We start from the raw sequence: 14,027 nt of genomic DNA on the forward strand, positions 1-14,027 counted from the left end.
AGACTCCTTATCATATTGGAATGGCTATCTTTTTCAGGAAGAAAGGTACCAAACAGAAAATACTCCATGCTTTTCTCGGGGTGGCTGGGAGGAATAGACTGTCTTCAAAGGTGCTAAGCCCTGAGCCACATGATGACACCAAAGCCACTCCATGTGGTGGGGTTCAGAGCTCCCAGCAAGGTCCTGATAGAGGACCCTGTGGAGAGCACCTGGGTGGGGTGGTGCCTAGGGGGGCTGACCATCTCTACAGAAGGAGCCAATCTTGAGGCAAAATTTGTATGGGGACCCTTGTCCAATCTTTGGGGCTGGTTATTCAGCAGACAACAAAGGTATTTACCTAGCACTTCTGGGAAACTACTGCAAACTCAGGAACCCAGAAGGAGCAGTTCCAAAGAGAGGCAAATGCCAGGCCCTGCTGGGCATGGGAAATGGGGCAATGTCAGCTGAAGGTCTTCTTGCTCAGCTGTCTGTCCTTGGATTCAGCTTAATACCTCAGCCCTGACCTCTACTCACACGCCCATTTGCCTCCCTCTCCTTGCTTGCCTGCTGTTCTACGTACTTATACCTGCTGTGTGACCTTTGGCAAGTTCTATCCCATCTCTGGGCGTCAAATCTCCTTTGCTGTCTTTTGAAGTCTATAATTGGGTTTAAGTGCAGCTTTTAGGATTGTATATTCCTGCTTTTGTCCAGAGAAGTTTTAGCTTCAGGTATCTCCATTCCCAGCTTCCAGAAAAAGTATCAGGCAGCTTCAGGGGAGAATGCAGGGAATAGGGAATAAAAATAATGCCCACATTTGACATCCTAAATGTGTCAATGCCTATGATAGGTGTTTTCATAAATCTTATGCCCACAACCAACACTCCTTGTGTATAAATCATTGCTCCCATTTTATAGATGAAGAAACAGAGGCCCAGGGAGGGTAGATAAGATGCCTAAGATCATCCAGCTAGGGAGTAACAGAACTGGAATCTCACCTAGGTCTGTCTAAATCTGAGGGCTGTGGTTTCAGATTAGCATTACTCCATGAGGCTTCAATAGGTAAAATGTGAGTCCATGGATAAGAGTTTCAGGAAGAAGTGGTCCATGCAGCCCTGAGAGGCAGTGAGTTCCATTCGTAAGTGCAATAGGAGCTGACAGCTTCTTGTGCTGTGAAAAAAGCTGAACCAAGGTTCCTTCTATTTGGGAACTCTGGGTAGTCTCAGCTCAGATTAGAGATAGCTGGGCTGAATTGGGGGTGAGGAGGTTAGAGTGGAGCATGGAATGGTCCTGAACTGGTCTTCAGGGAGTTGAGGGGCTATGCCACTGTTCCTGGAGATAGTGTGTATGTGTTGAGGAGGGGGTGTAAAGGGGGCTTCTTCACTTTCTGGGATGGGCCAGTTCACCCTCCCCACCATCCCCAGCTGGAGCTGGTTGTCAGGCCTCCAGAGCCAGGGGCAGGGGGACTTTCCAGCTGGGATAGCATCATGATGTGTTGACAACAGATTCACTGCCTTGAGGTTCCCAGCAATCTTGCACAATTGCCTCAGTTAACTGATCGAAGGGAGGTGGAAGGATTTCAGATCCCCTGATTCCAGCCCGGCTCTGCCCTGGCCAAGGTTGGGTTATGATAAGGAGGCTGGGCAATCCAGCCACTGGCTGATAGGGTCACTGGCTCATAGGGTCAGGGCTGGAGGCAGCCCTGGGGGGTCATCTCATTTAGCTCCCTCACTGGAAAGGTGAAGGAGTCTGAGGTCCAGAGAGGGAACAGGTCCTGCCAAGGGTCACACAGAACCGCTGCTGTCCCCAACACTCCCCTTGGCACCAAGGACACAGAACTGAATCAGTCCTGGTCCTTGTTCTTGAGAGCTTGCACCCTAATGGAGAAAACAGACTAGCAGACACACCAAGAAAAATGTCAGGGCTAAAAGAGAGGCTCGGACTTTGTATACTAAAAGCTTAGAGAAGTAGGGATACAGACCTCCTAGAGGCTCCACAGAAGATGCCATAGTTTTTTTTTAAATTTATTTATTTTTTTTGAGATGGAGTCTTGCTCTGTCGCCTTGGTTGGAGTGCAATGGTGTGATCTAGGCTCACTGCAACTTCCGCCTCCCAGGTTCAAGTGCATGCCTCAGCCTCCCAAGTAGCTGAGGTTACAAGCATGCATCACCACACCCAGCTAATTTTTGTATTTTTAGTAGAGACAGGGTTTCACCGTGTTGGCCAGGCTGGTCTCAAACTCCTGATTTCAAGTGATCTGCTGTCCTCAGCTTCCCAAAGTGCTGGTATTACAGGCATGAGTCACTGCACCCGGCCACAGGTAGTTTTTAAACTGGGCTTAAAGAATGGGCAAAATTTTAGCTAATGCAAAGGGGAAAGAACTTTCCTGACTGAGAAACAGCGTGAGTGGAAGCCCAGAGCAGGCACTGAGTGGCCGTGTGAGATGACTGAAGGGCAGTAGCATAGCCAGGGCCAGGACTTGAGGTCAGGATGCTTGTGCTCTGTGAGCACACAGTAGTCACCAAGGTGCAGGCCTCAGGGATATGAGGACCCCAGAAGGAGCAGGTAGGGGGAACCTGATGAGACTACAGCTGAGAGATTCTTAACAGTAGAGGTGGGGGCTGTTATACTCACCACCTCCAGGCTGGCAGTTTCCCTTAATCCAAGACACACACATACACACAAAGCCTTTACGCCTATCTCCCTCCACGAGAACCCAGGCCCACCTCAAGATCTGGCCTAGAGGAGGAGGCTGCTCCTCACCTAGCTAGCTGCCTCTCCACCCAGGTTTCAAGGCCAGGGCGCACACCCCCTCCTTGCAGTAGCTTCCTCCCCACTGCCCCATTTCCCCTCCCCCCACACCCTCGTCTCTGGACCAGGAAGGGATGGGGGCATCCAGAGCTTCGGAGCTTTGGCAGCAGCTAGCCTTCTCGCGGCTGCTGTGATGCAAATCCGCTCCGGATTTATTCGCGGGGCGTTCTTTCCGTAAAGCGAGGCGCACCCGGCGCCAGCGCTTGGCTGGAAGTGCCTTTCCTGGCCCTGACCCAAGGGCGCCAGGGCCCAGAACTGGGGGTGCCTTCCCCGCTTGAGTCAAGCAGCTAGGGTCCTGGGCGCGCGGGTGGGAGCGAAGCAGGGAGTCGCGGGGTGGGGCTATAATTAACCGCGCCGGGCGCGGAGTCAGGAAAAGGAAGCCAAGATCTTGAAGGACTTGTAGCTGGTTGAACGCAGCTACAAGTGGGGGGTCTGGGGAGCTCCTTAAACAGGCTGGACTCTGGTCTCGAGGTCTGAGCCTGGGTTTTGGTAAAGAAAATTTGAAGGTTTGAGGCTGGCAAGCATGTTTAAGGTTGGGGGCGTGGGGTGGAGGATGCAGAATCCACGTCCCCTATCCGGAAAGCGGCTCCATTGTCTTGCTTGTCCCTGTCTAAACGTAGTTTGGACACCACTAGCGAATTCGACCGATTACTGTTCTCATCCTCGAGGTGCCCTCGCAAGGAAGCGAAGTGGGCTCACTAGCAGTTACTACTCAAGGGCCTGAGAGCCTGAGGCTTCTGGGGACCGGAAGGAGGGGTGGGGGAAGGGCATGCCGAACTAGGAGTGTGCTGTGTACTTCCAGAGGCTCCAGCTTCAGGAAAGAGAACTGCAGTTTGTGGTGTAAAAAGCTTGTATGACCTGGCCAGGCGTGGTGGCTCACGCCTCCCAGCACTTTGGGAGGCAGAGGCGGGCAGATCACTTGAGGCCAGGAGTTGGAGAACAGCCTGGCCAACATGGTGAAACCCCGTCTCTACTAAAAATACAAAAATTAGCCAGGCGTGGAGGCGCACACCTGTAATCCCAACTACTCGGGGGGCTGAAGCACAAGAGTCGCTTGAACCTGGGAGGCTGAGGTTGCACTGAGCCAAGATCATGTCACTGCACTCCAGCCCGGGCGACAGAGCGAGACTCTGTCTCAGAAAAAAAAGAAAAGAAAAGAAAAGAAAAAAAGCCTATAAGCATAGGAATGGACAGATGGTATTATTGAGTGCCTATGCATACCAGATGAAGGGTGTTCACCAAATTGACCAAAAAAAGAGTGCTTCTTATTTTTTCTTGGTACCTTCATAATAAGAAAAGGACAGGCCGGGCACGGTGGCTCACGCCTGTAATCCCAGCACTTTGGGAGGCCGAGGCGGGCGAATCACGAGGTCAGGAGATCGAGACCATCCTGGCTAACACAGGTGAAACCCCGTCTCTACTAAAAAAAAATACAAAAAATTAGCTGGGCGTGGTGGCGGGCACCTGTAGTCCCAGCTACTTGAGAGGCTGAGGCAGAATGGCGTGAACCTGGGAGGTAGAGCTTGCAGTGAGCTGAGATCGTGCCACTGCAGTCCAACCTGAGCTACAGAGCGAGACTCCATCTAAAAAAAAAAAAAAAAAAAGGACAAAGCAGCTGTTTAAATTAAAAATAAACAAATAAATAGACCTGGATTTCAACACTGCTGAACCACTTACCGTTTGGCCCTGGAAAATTTGCTTCAACTTCTCCAGGCCTCAGTTTTCTTATCTGTAAATTAAGAATAATAGGGGCCAGGCACAGTGGCTCACGCTTGTAATCCCAGCACTTTGGGAGGCTGAGGAGGGCGGATCATCTGAGGTCGGGAGTTGGAGACCAGCCTGACCAACATGGAGTAAACCCCGTCTCTGCTAAAAATACAAAATTAGCCAGGCATGGTGGCACATACCTGTAATCCCAGCTACTCAGGAGGCTGAGGCAGGAGAATCACTTGAACCTGAGAGGTGGAGGTTGTGGTGAGCCGAGATCACGCCATTGCATTCCAGCCTGGGCAACAAGAGTGAAACTCCATCTCAAAAAAAAAAAGAAGAAGAAGAAGAAGAAGAATAGGAATACCTAGGTGTTGTGAGGATTGAAATAAGGCATCAGAGGTGTTTGAATAGTGCTCCCTAAATGGCAGCAATAAGAACACTTAGCCTTGTTTGGGGGTATGTGTGGCGAACTGGGGAGCAAAAAGTCTTCTGGAAGAGTAGAAATCTGAGCTAAATCTCAAAATATGAGTAGGAGCTGGTCTCCGGGAAACAAAGGGAGGAAGTTACTCGGGAGACTGAGACGGGAAGATTGCTTGAGACCCGTCTGGGCAACATAGTGAGATCCTGTCTCTAAAAAAAAGTAGAAAACTTAGTGGGGCATAGTGATGCGCCTGTAGTCCCAGCTACTCAGGAGGCTCAGGCAGGAGGATCCTGTGAGCCCAGGAGTTTGAGGTTGCAACGAGCTATGATCATGCCACTGCACTCTAGGCTGGAACGCACAGTGAGACCCCCATCTCAAAAAAAAAGGGATGGGGGGAGTGAGGAGGAAGAGAAGGATGTTAATGACAGAGGGAATAGCATAAGCAAAACCAGGTAGGTAAGAGCCAGGACAGAAAATCTGGGGAAACTACAGGTGTAAGACAGGAAGTAGAAAGAGATGAGGTTAGAAAGGTAAGCAGGGACCAGACTGGGGCAAGGTAGGGGGCTTGGAGTTATTGAGGCCAGTTTTTTTTGTTGTTATTGAGACGGAGTTTCGCTCTTGTTGCCCAGGCCGTAGTGCAATGGCGCAATCTCGGCTCACTGCATCTCCGCCTCCCGGGTTCAAGCGATTCTCCTGTTGAGGCTGGTTTTTATCCTGAGAGCCTTTGAGGAGTTTTCAGCAGAAGCAAGAGATAGGCTCCCTGTGGGGCAGTGGGGAGTCAAGGAGACCTGTGAAGAGGAGGCTGTGGCAATGCCTCAGGGGAGGGGGATCGTGGCATGAACCACAGTGTTGGCCCTGGGATGGAAAGAAATGGATGGAGCTGAGAGGTACAAGTGACAGGTCTTGGTGATGAATTTAATGGGTAACATAAGTGAGAGGGAGGTATGAGGATGATATCCTGATTTCCAACTTGGGTCCTGGGTGGTGCTATTCACTGAGACAGGGAGCAGGAAGAATAACATATTTGGGAGGAGGCTGAGTTCAGTTTTGGACATGCCTATGACCACACCCCTAGATAGATCCTCAATAATTGGAGTCCTGTAATCCTCCTACCTGTTAACTACTCTGTCCAGAGATGGCAGAGGTATTATTAGTCAGTGCTGGTTGTTTGTTCCCTGGCTGTGGCTCGTTGGAGGTCTGACTGGCGACGCCATAGAGGTAGGGGGTGCCACTGCTACCACTGGGCTGGGCCTAGTGAGTCTCCTTTGTGGTCTGGTCAGCCAGGCAGTTTCTCTGGGCACAATCATGTTATATGAGCTCAAGGATTGGGTTGTCAGACTGTTCCCAAAGAGAATCCAAGGAGGGAGACAGTGCTCTGTGCTGTGGAGATTACTGTCTCTATTTTACAGCTGAGGAAACTGAGGCTCAGGAATTGAGTGGCAGAGCCAGGAGGTGAATGAAGGTCTGTGTGATGTCTTCTCACAGTACCAGCTGCCACATCATCAATGGTGACATCTGCTCTAAGAGGGCAGGGAAAGCACCAGGGCCATGGTTCCTTGGGGGAGGAATGCCATCTGGGGAGTAGGAGGGATCAGGAAGGAGAAAGGGAAAGCTTCCTGGAGGTGGTACCATTTGTGTTGTCCTAGAAGCATCATCTTGTTTTCTGTCTCTCTAGCTAGTAATCATTGAGAATCACTTGTTGCCTGCAGTGAGGGAGACCTTTTTGTCTGAAGGGCCTCTAGGCAGAATGTCTTCTTGGACCTCAAAAAGTGGCAAGCTGGAATTCCTGCAGACAGCTCCCACAGGCAAGCCTGACATGGGGGCACTTCTACCTCAGTCTCTGGCATTGGTCAGCTGGGGCATCCCTTTTGCACTGGTACTTCACTAGCAGCTGGAAACCCAGTTGTCTATTCATTTTCATATCAAGGTCAGCACAAGTTTATGTTCTGTTTTCAGGTTTTATTTTACTTTTAAAAAAAGCATCGTGGAATGAAGTGATAGATTCTGTCTAAAGAAGGACTGGCAATTATGAGAAAAACTTTCTGTGGATAATTGAGGGAAGGTTTTAAGACATAAAAGAAATGTCGCTAACCTTCATCTGTCATCCATCAAGCATTTTCCCTCAGGTGTCCAAAAGGCTGAAGCAGCCTGATGTGGTATAAAGGGGTGGCCATATTCTTCATAGGTAAGAACAGGTGACTTCCAAAATAATGTTTAAGTAATGTTTGTTCATTGTAGAAAACTTGAAAAATACAGGCAAATAAAAAGAAAAAATATATAAAGTATCCTTTAAGAAATGAACAGTGTGGTCGGGCGTGGTGACTCGTGCCTGTAATCCCAGCACTTTGGAAAGCTGAGGTGGGTGGATCACTTGAGGTGAAGAGTTTGAGACCAGCTTAACTAACATGGTAAAACCTCATCTCTACTAAAAATACAAAATATTAGCCGGGCATGGTGGCGCATGCCTGTAATCCCAGCTACTCCAGAGGCTGAGGCAGGAGAATCACTTGAACCTGGGAAGTGGAAGTTGCAGTGAGTCAAGATTGTGCCACTGTACTCCAGCCTGGGCGACAGAGCAAGACTCTGTCTCGGAAAAAATAAATAAATAAATAAACACTGCTCTCATTTTTTATATATGGAAATCAGAGTATCATGTATTTTTAAATTTTGGGGTATATGTGTTTTTCTTTTACATGATTAATATTATACCACATAGACAGTTTTGTATCTTGCTTTAATTTAATTAATTAATTAATTTATTTATTTATTTATTTATTTGAGATGGAGTCTCACTCTGTCACCCAGGCTGGAGTGCAGTGGGACGATCTCGGCTCACTGCAACCTCTGCTTCCTGGGCTCAAGTGATCCTCCTGAGTAGCTGGAACTACAGGCACACACCGTCACTCTCAGCTAATTTTTTTATTTTTTTGTGGAGATGGGGTTTTGCCATGTTTTCCAGGCTGGTCTCTAACTCCTGGGCTCAAGTGGTCCCCCACCTGGGCCTCCCAAAGTGCTGGGATTACAGGCATGAGCCACCCTACTCAAGCCACCATGCTCAGCCTATTTTACCAAACTCTTATCCTTAGATGTATAAATTGTTTCTAATTTTTTGCTATTCTAAAAATACTATGAAGAAAATCTTTTTTTTTTTTTTTTTTTTTTTTTTTGAGACGGAGTCTCACTCTGTCACCCAGGCTGGAGTGCGGTGGTGCGATCTCGGCTCACTGCAAGCTCCGCCTCCCGGGTTCATGCCATTCTTCTGCCTCAGCCTCCCGAGTAGCTGGGACTACAGGTGCCCGCCACCACATCCAGCTAATTTTTTGTATTTTTAGTAGAGACAGAGTTTCACCATGTTAGCCAGGATGGTCTCAATATTCTGACCTCGTGATCTGCCCACCTTGGCCTCCCAAAGTGCTGGGATTACAGGCGTGAGCCACCGCACCCAGCCTGAAGAAAATCTTTATGCGTAAATCTTTGTTGATATTTTGGCTTACATTCTTTCCTTCTTTTTCTGAAATTGGGTCTTGTTCTGTTGCCCAGACAGGAGTGCAGTGGCTATTCACAGGTGAAGTCATAGCACATTATAGCCTCAAACTCCTGGGCTCCAGCGATCCTCCTGGCTCAGCCTCCCAAGTAGCTGGAACTATAGGTGCATGCCACCATGCCTGGCTTGGATTATTTTCTTACAATTTTTTCTGGAAGTGGAATTACTGGGTCAGAGGATCAAAATATTTTTAAGGATCTTGACATATATTGCCAAAATGCTTTCCAGAAAGGTTGTGCCAATTACATGCCATCACCCTGATATTAATGTACCTGTCCTATGACATAGCACTGAGTATTAACATTTTAAAAATCCTTGGCTGGGTACAGTGGCTCATGCCTGTAATCTCAGCACTTTGGGAGGCCAAGGCAAGAGGATCACTTGAGGCCAGGAGTTTGAGACCAGCCTAGGCAACATAGTGAGACACTGTCTCTACAAAAAAAAAAAAAAAAAAAAAAAAAAAAATTAGCTAGGTATGGTGGGACATGCCTGTAGTTCCAGCTACTAAGGGAGGCTAAGGTCGGGGGATCATTTGAGCCCAGGAGTTCAAGGCTGCAGTGAGCTATGATTGTGCCACTGTACTCTGAGTGACAGAGTGAGACCCTGACAAAAAAAAAAGATCCTTGCAAATTTGATAAGTGAATCATTACTTTTTGGGTGTTTAGTAGTTTCTTGGAGGACCAAGAGGCATAGTTTAATCAGGTCAATGATGTGGTCCAATCTGATTGGTGAATTCCTCTACTGATCAGACTATCTCCTTAACTACATTGATGCAGTTTGGCCATTATTGTTTTTTACCCTCCTGGGAGTCTCTCCTTTTGGTTACGGTCTCCCTATTTTCCTTTGGGGAGCACTCCTCCCCATCTTGGTCCATGTGTTCCAACTGGGCCTAGTCCACACCTGAGTTCCACGGATGGGCACTGAAATCCTATCTTGGCCAATCATGACAAAAATTGGTTCAGTGATGGGCATTTCACCCAAGTGGGGCAATGAGTGCATTTTGCTGGAATAAATGGGACAGAGGCCCTCTCTCCAATTATGGGGTTAAGGATAGAGAACTGAAGCTGAAAAATGTAGGCCTGGAGATGGCTGTTGGTCGTCTTTGTCATTCAAGGGGAGAGCCTACTTGAGATGGAAGTCAACATTAGTTAAGAGATGCCAAGAAATGGAGAAGACATACCTGAAGATTTTTTTGAGCTCCTGGGTTCAGCTGCCTGGGTTTTCTGTTAATGAGGCAACAAATCCTCCCTTTAAAAAAGACAGTTTGAGCTAGGTTTCTATTATACGCAACTGAAAAAGTCCTATGGTTTTGCATGGTGTTCAGAAAAGGCAAATGTGCCTAATTTGTTACAGAATCATAGGTTCTAAAAGTTGAAGAATCTTCACCACCTTCTTCCATGTTTTATACACAGACCTACATGTATTTTAGTTAGATATCAGTCCAGTCTTTGCTTGCTTAAATCCAAGGATGGAGTACTCACTGTCTTAAGAGGTCATCTGTCCCATCACTGGAGAGTCAGTGTTGAAGGAGAGATTTTTGGTTTTTGTTTTCTCATAAACTGGAAGAACTAAATAAACTATCCCCATGCCTGAAAATCAAGACAAAGGAATAACCTAATCTGATGAATCAACTATTTTGGACAAATCATTGGCTGTGCAAAAGGAGAGGCTAAAGAACTAAGTTTAGGGACAGAACAGAGCTACATGAATGAATTAAAAAATGAGGTTTTTGTTTGCTTGTGTGTTTTTGCTTTTGAGAATCCGGGAGTCAGGAAGAGAGGGCTGGAGAGAAAAAGAGGAGGAAAAAGAAAGTAAAAAACAACACGGCATAGCAGAAAGGTAATGACAAGAATTTAGTATTAAATTTGGGTAGTTTCCTGTGGCTATGCTAAATCTCATGACAGTAAAGTTTGGTAACAAATGCCCCTGGTAAGCGATTTTTTTTCTGTGTGTGTATATGTGTGTGTGTGTGCATGGTACTCATAGACAGGGCTGAGAACCAGGTGCAGGACGGGGATAACACATGTGGCATATGTGGTGATCTACAAGCTAAATTCAGATAGTGGAAGCTGAAACTTAGAGCCAGAGGTGATGATGACAATGTAATTGTCCTGGGGATTTTCTGTAATCTCTGGAAATATTTTGGGGAATCTTTGGGAATGAGGGCTTGAGCCAGTCTTATCTGGTCCTTAAGGGGCAGAGAGAGCCCCAGCTAACAACTGGATCATGCTCAAAATCTAGTCTTATTATAATATAATTTTGTCTTACATTAAGGCAAAATTAGCCTCTCTAAAGCCTTCCTATGATCAAAGGTATTTGCCTTTGAGGGCCATGGAGAGTCTGTTCCCCTTGTTCCACGTGACTGTAACTTTATCATCTGACTTTGGAGTCAGAACTGAGTTTGAATCTGGGCTTTGCCCCTGACTGTGTGACCATGGAATTTATAATCTAGTGGAAGGAGACTGAAAATAAACAAATGAATAAAATAGGTAGTATTACAGATGGAGATAAGTGTTATGGAGTTAAAGCAGGTAACGGGGAGACAAAGTAGGTAAGGAGAGTGCCATGGGGATTATTTGCCATTTTATTTTATTTATTTATTTATTTATTTATTTATTTGTTTATTTATTTTTGAGACAGAGTCTCACTTTGCTGCCCAGGCTGGAGTGCAGTGGTGCCATCTCGGCTCACTGCAACTTCTGTCTCCCAGATTCAAGCAATTCTCCTGCCTCAGCCTCCTGAGTAGCTGGGATAACAGGCATGCGCCACCATCCTTGTCTAATTTTTTGTATTTTTGGTAGAGACGGGGTGTCACCATATTGGTTAGGCTGGTCTTGAACTCCTGACCTTGTGATCCACCCATCTCGGCCTCCCAAAGTGCTGGGATTACAGGCGTGAGCCACTGTGCCTGGCTGTAATCTATTGTTATTAAGATGACAACTTAGTCTTCAACCTTGTCAACCATTCTTTTTTGATAATGATTTGTGATTCTCTCTCCATCCCAGTTCTGTTTCTCTGACTCATGATCTTTTTAGCCTATCTTTCTTCTGCAGTTTGTTAATCAGTCACTAAATGTACCAGCACCTGCTATATGCTACACACTAGGTTGTAGGACTTTCTTAAGATGCCTACTGTCCCATGGGGGAGAGAACAGCTGTACATTAGTAGCCACTGTATAAAGCAGAGCAGGCCCAAGAGAATAACAAGTGCAGTGCTCTGGGAGTTCAGAGGTGAGCTCATGAAAGGCTTTGTGGAAGAGGTGGCACTTGGACTGACCTCTGAGGGTGGATGAAGATGAAGTGGAGAGGGCATTCCAGGAAGAAGGAAAGGCGTGAGACGCTAGCATGCCCAAGTCACAAGTGGGGTGGGGGAAACTGCCTGATATAGTACAAGTATGATATGTTGGAAGGTGAGAAGTGGAGAGCAGACTCTAAAGTGAGTTAATTAAGTTAGGGAGTTTGGATGTATTCTGAGAATGATAGAGAGCCATTGGACACTTTTAGACAGGGAGTGAAATAGTCACAATTGTGTTTTCAAATGATTTCTCTCACTGCAGTGGAGGAGGACAGCTTAGAGTCAGCAGGAATGGGGGTGAGGAGGAGTGGGATGGGGTGACCCAGGAGGCTGTAATAGCTGTCATAGTGAGTACTGATGAAGCCTTAGGAATGGAAATGGAGAGAAGTGATGATAGAAATTCAGGGAGAAACAAAGGATGTGCTACCTGCTCCCCAAGGATTATCAGGGAGCGTATAGGAATTGCCCAAATATGATTGCAATAGAAATGTGCTGTTAACTCTTCTGAAGTTGGGCTTTGGGTGGTTGAGGTCAGCTATTTTTCAGTCCTCTCCATAAAGGTATTATGAAATACCTTTCAGAAGCGAAGATCGAGGGAAATAACATGTGTCTGCCCTGGGCACCTTCTTGTTTTGATGTCTGATAACTGCACAAAGCTTCAGCACCCTTGGGCACTTTGGCCATCACCCAGTCCTTCAAGGACCAACTTTCTGAACAGGGATTTCTCTTGGAGTCCCTGCTGACTCTAAGCTTTCCTCCTCAACTGCAGTGAGAGGAGCTTGAATTGAGAGATGGAGAATTGAGATTTGGCCCTGGGAATATAAGGTTTAAAGTGAATAAGGCTATGATTTCCACATAATCATTCCAAAAGGCTGTTTTGACTTTCTAAATGGTCCATCCAGCTGAAGAAATTAAAAATCATCCCAAATTTGATAATTTGGGTAACTCTGGATCTGCTGAGCCACTAGTTCCTTTTAAAGAGGAAAGCCAATCCATGGTCAGGCGCAGTGGCTCATGTCTTATAATCCCAGCACTTTGGGAGGCCGAGGTGGGCAGATAGCTTGAGCTTATGAGTTCAAGACCACCCTGGGCAACATGGCAAAACCCTGTCTCTACAAAAAATATGAAAATTAGCTGGTGTGGTGGCATGTGCCTGTAGTCCCAGCTACTTGGGAGGCTGAGGTGGGAGGATGGCTTGAGCCCAGGAGGCAGAAGTTTCAGTGAGCTGAGGTCACACCACTGCACTCCAGCCTGGGCGACAGAGCCAGACCTTGCCTCAAAATAAATAAATAGGAAAGCCAATCCAAACCTCAGGCCCTGGGATTTATGATTCTAGTTGCCTGAATCTATAGCAGCAACGTCAGGAGGATTGAGAGGCTTTGGCCTTGAACATGGGTGACTGTTCCGTCACTTCCTATGTAATTTTCCTATTGACAGATAGAAGGAGTCCTGTGGGCAGACTTTGGAGTGGAGGGAATTGCAGGGAGTTAAGGAGCAGGAGACAAATATCAAAATAGCCCAGCTGAGCATTTTTTTAGCTTCAAGTGTTTTTGTTCACATTAGCTAATTAACTGACAGTTTGTCCAAGTGGAGCTGAGGGATGGCAGGAGACGGGAACTCATGGCCGATCATGCTTCCAGGGTCTGGAGGTGACTGATAACGTGACTGCAGTACCAGGGCCAGAGTGTGGGTTTGGACAGCTAATGGACAGAAGCTAATTGACAGGCGTCTGGGCCTGTGTGCATAATGGTCAGCTGGTTTGTCCACAACAGTGTGATAAATGCCCCATTTAGTCCAGGGGCAGTCGTGGCTCAGAGAGAACCGGTCAGGCTCTGTTACTGATGTGATAACAAGTGCATGGAGTATTAGCTACTTCACCACAGATGTCTTCTCTGGAGAACTGTCTCTGTGTCCAGGAGACTGAATGAGATTCTTCACGGTCAGAAATGTCACATACCCTTTTTTTTTTTTTTTTTTTTGAGACACAGTCTCGTTCTGTCGCCCAGGCTGGAGTACAGTGGCACGATCTCGGGTCACTGGAACCTCCGTCTCCAGGGTTCAAATGATTCTCCTGTCTGCCTCTGGGAGTAGCTGGGATTACAGGTGTGCGCCACCTTGCTCGGCTAATTTTTGTATTTTTAGTAGAGATGGGATTTCACCATGTTGGCCAGGCTGACAATTTTTTTTTAAACAGGAAATTTTTGCATCAAAACCTAGCCAGCAATGAATTCCTATTATTCACTCTCTATGTTCTATGAGAAAAACCAGGAA

The 14,027-nt window shown here is 46.9% G+C and overlaps 1 protein-coding gene across 6 annotated transcripts in view; it reads left to right on the plus strand.

The window, feature by feature from the left end:
- Window positions 1-14,027, plus strand: part of PIK3R3 (phosphoinositide-3-kinase regulatory subunit 3) — a 133,646-nt gene that overhangs the window by 4,882 nt on the left and 114,737 nt on the right. For 2 of the 6 annotated variants that reach the window (XM_054489695.2, XM_054489712.1), the window contains exon 2: window positions 10,221-10,301. The exons of 2 other annotated variants lie outside the window; for them this stretch is intronic. The gene's annotated coding sequence lies outside the window, so the exon portion shown is untranslated. Of the gene's footprint in view, window positions 1-2,485; window positions 2,542-10,220; window positions 10,302-14,027 lie in introns of those variants that run through there. 2 more of the 6 variants (XM_054489703.1, XM_054489686.1) reach the window with 2 other exon arrangements.

The sequence above is a fragment of the Pongo pygmaeus genome, chromosome 1 (genome assembly GCF_028885625.2).
Source record: "Pongo pygmaeus isolate AG05252 chromosome 1, NHGRI_mPonPyg2-v2.0_pri, whole genome shotgun sequence".
In the NCBI taxonomy this organism is placed as follows: Eukaryota; Metazoa; Chordata; class Mammalia; order Primates; family Hominidae; genus Pongo; species Pongo pygmaeus.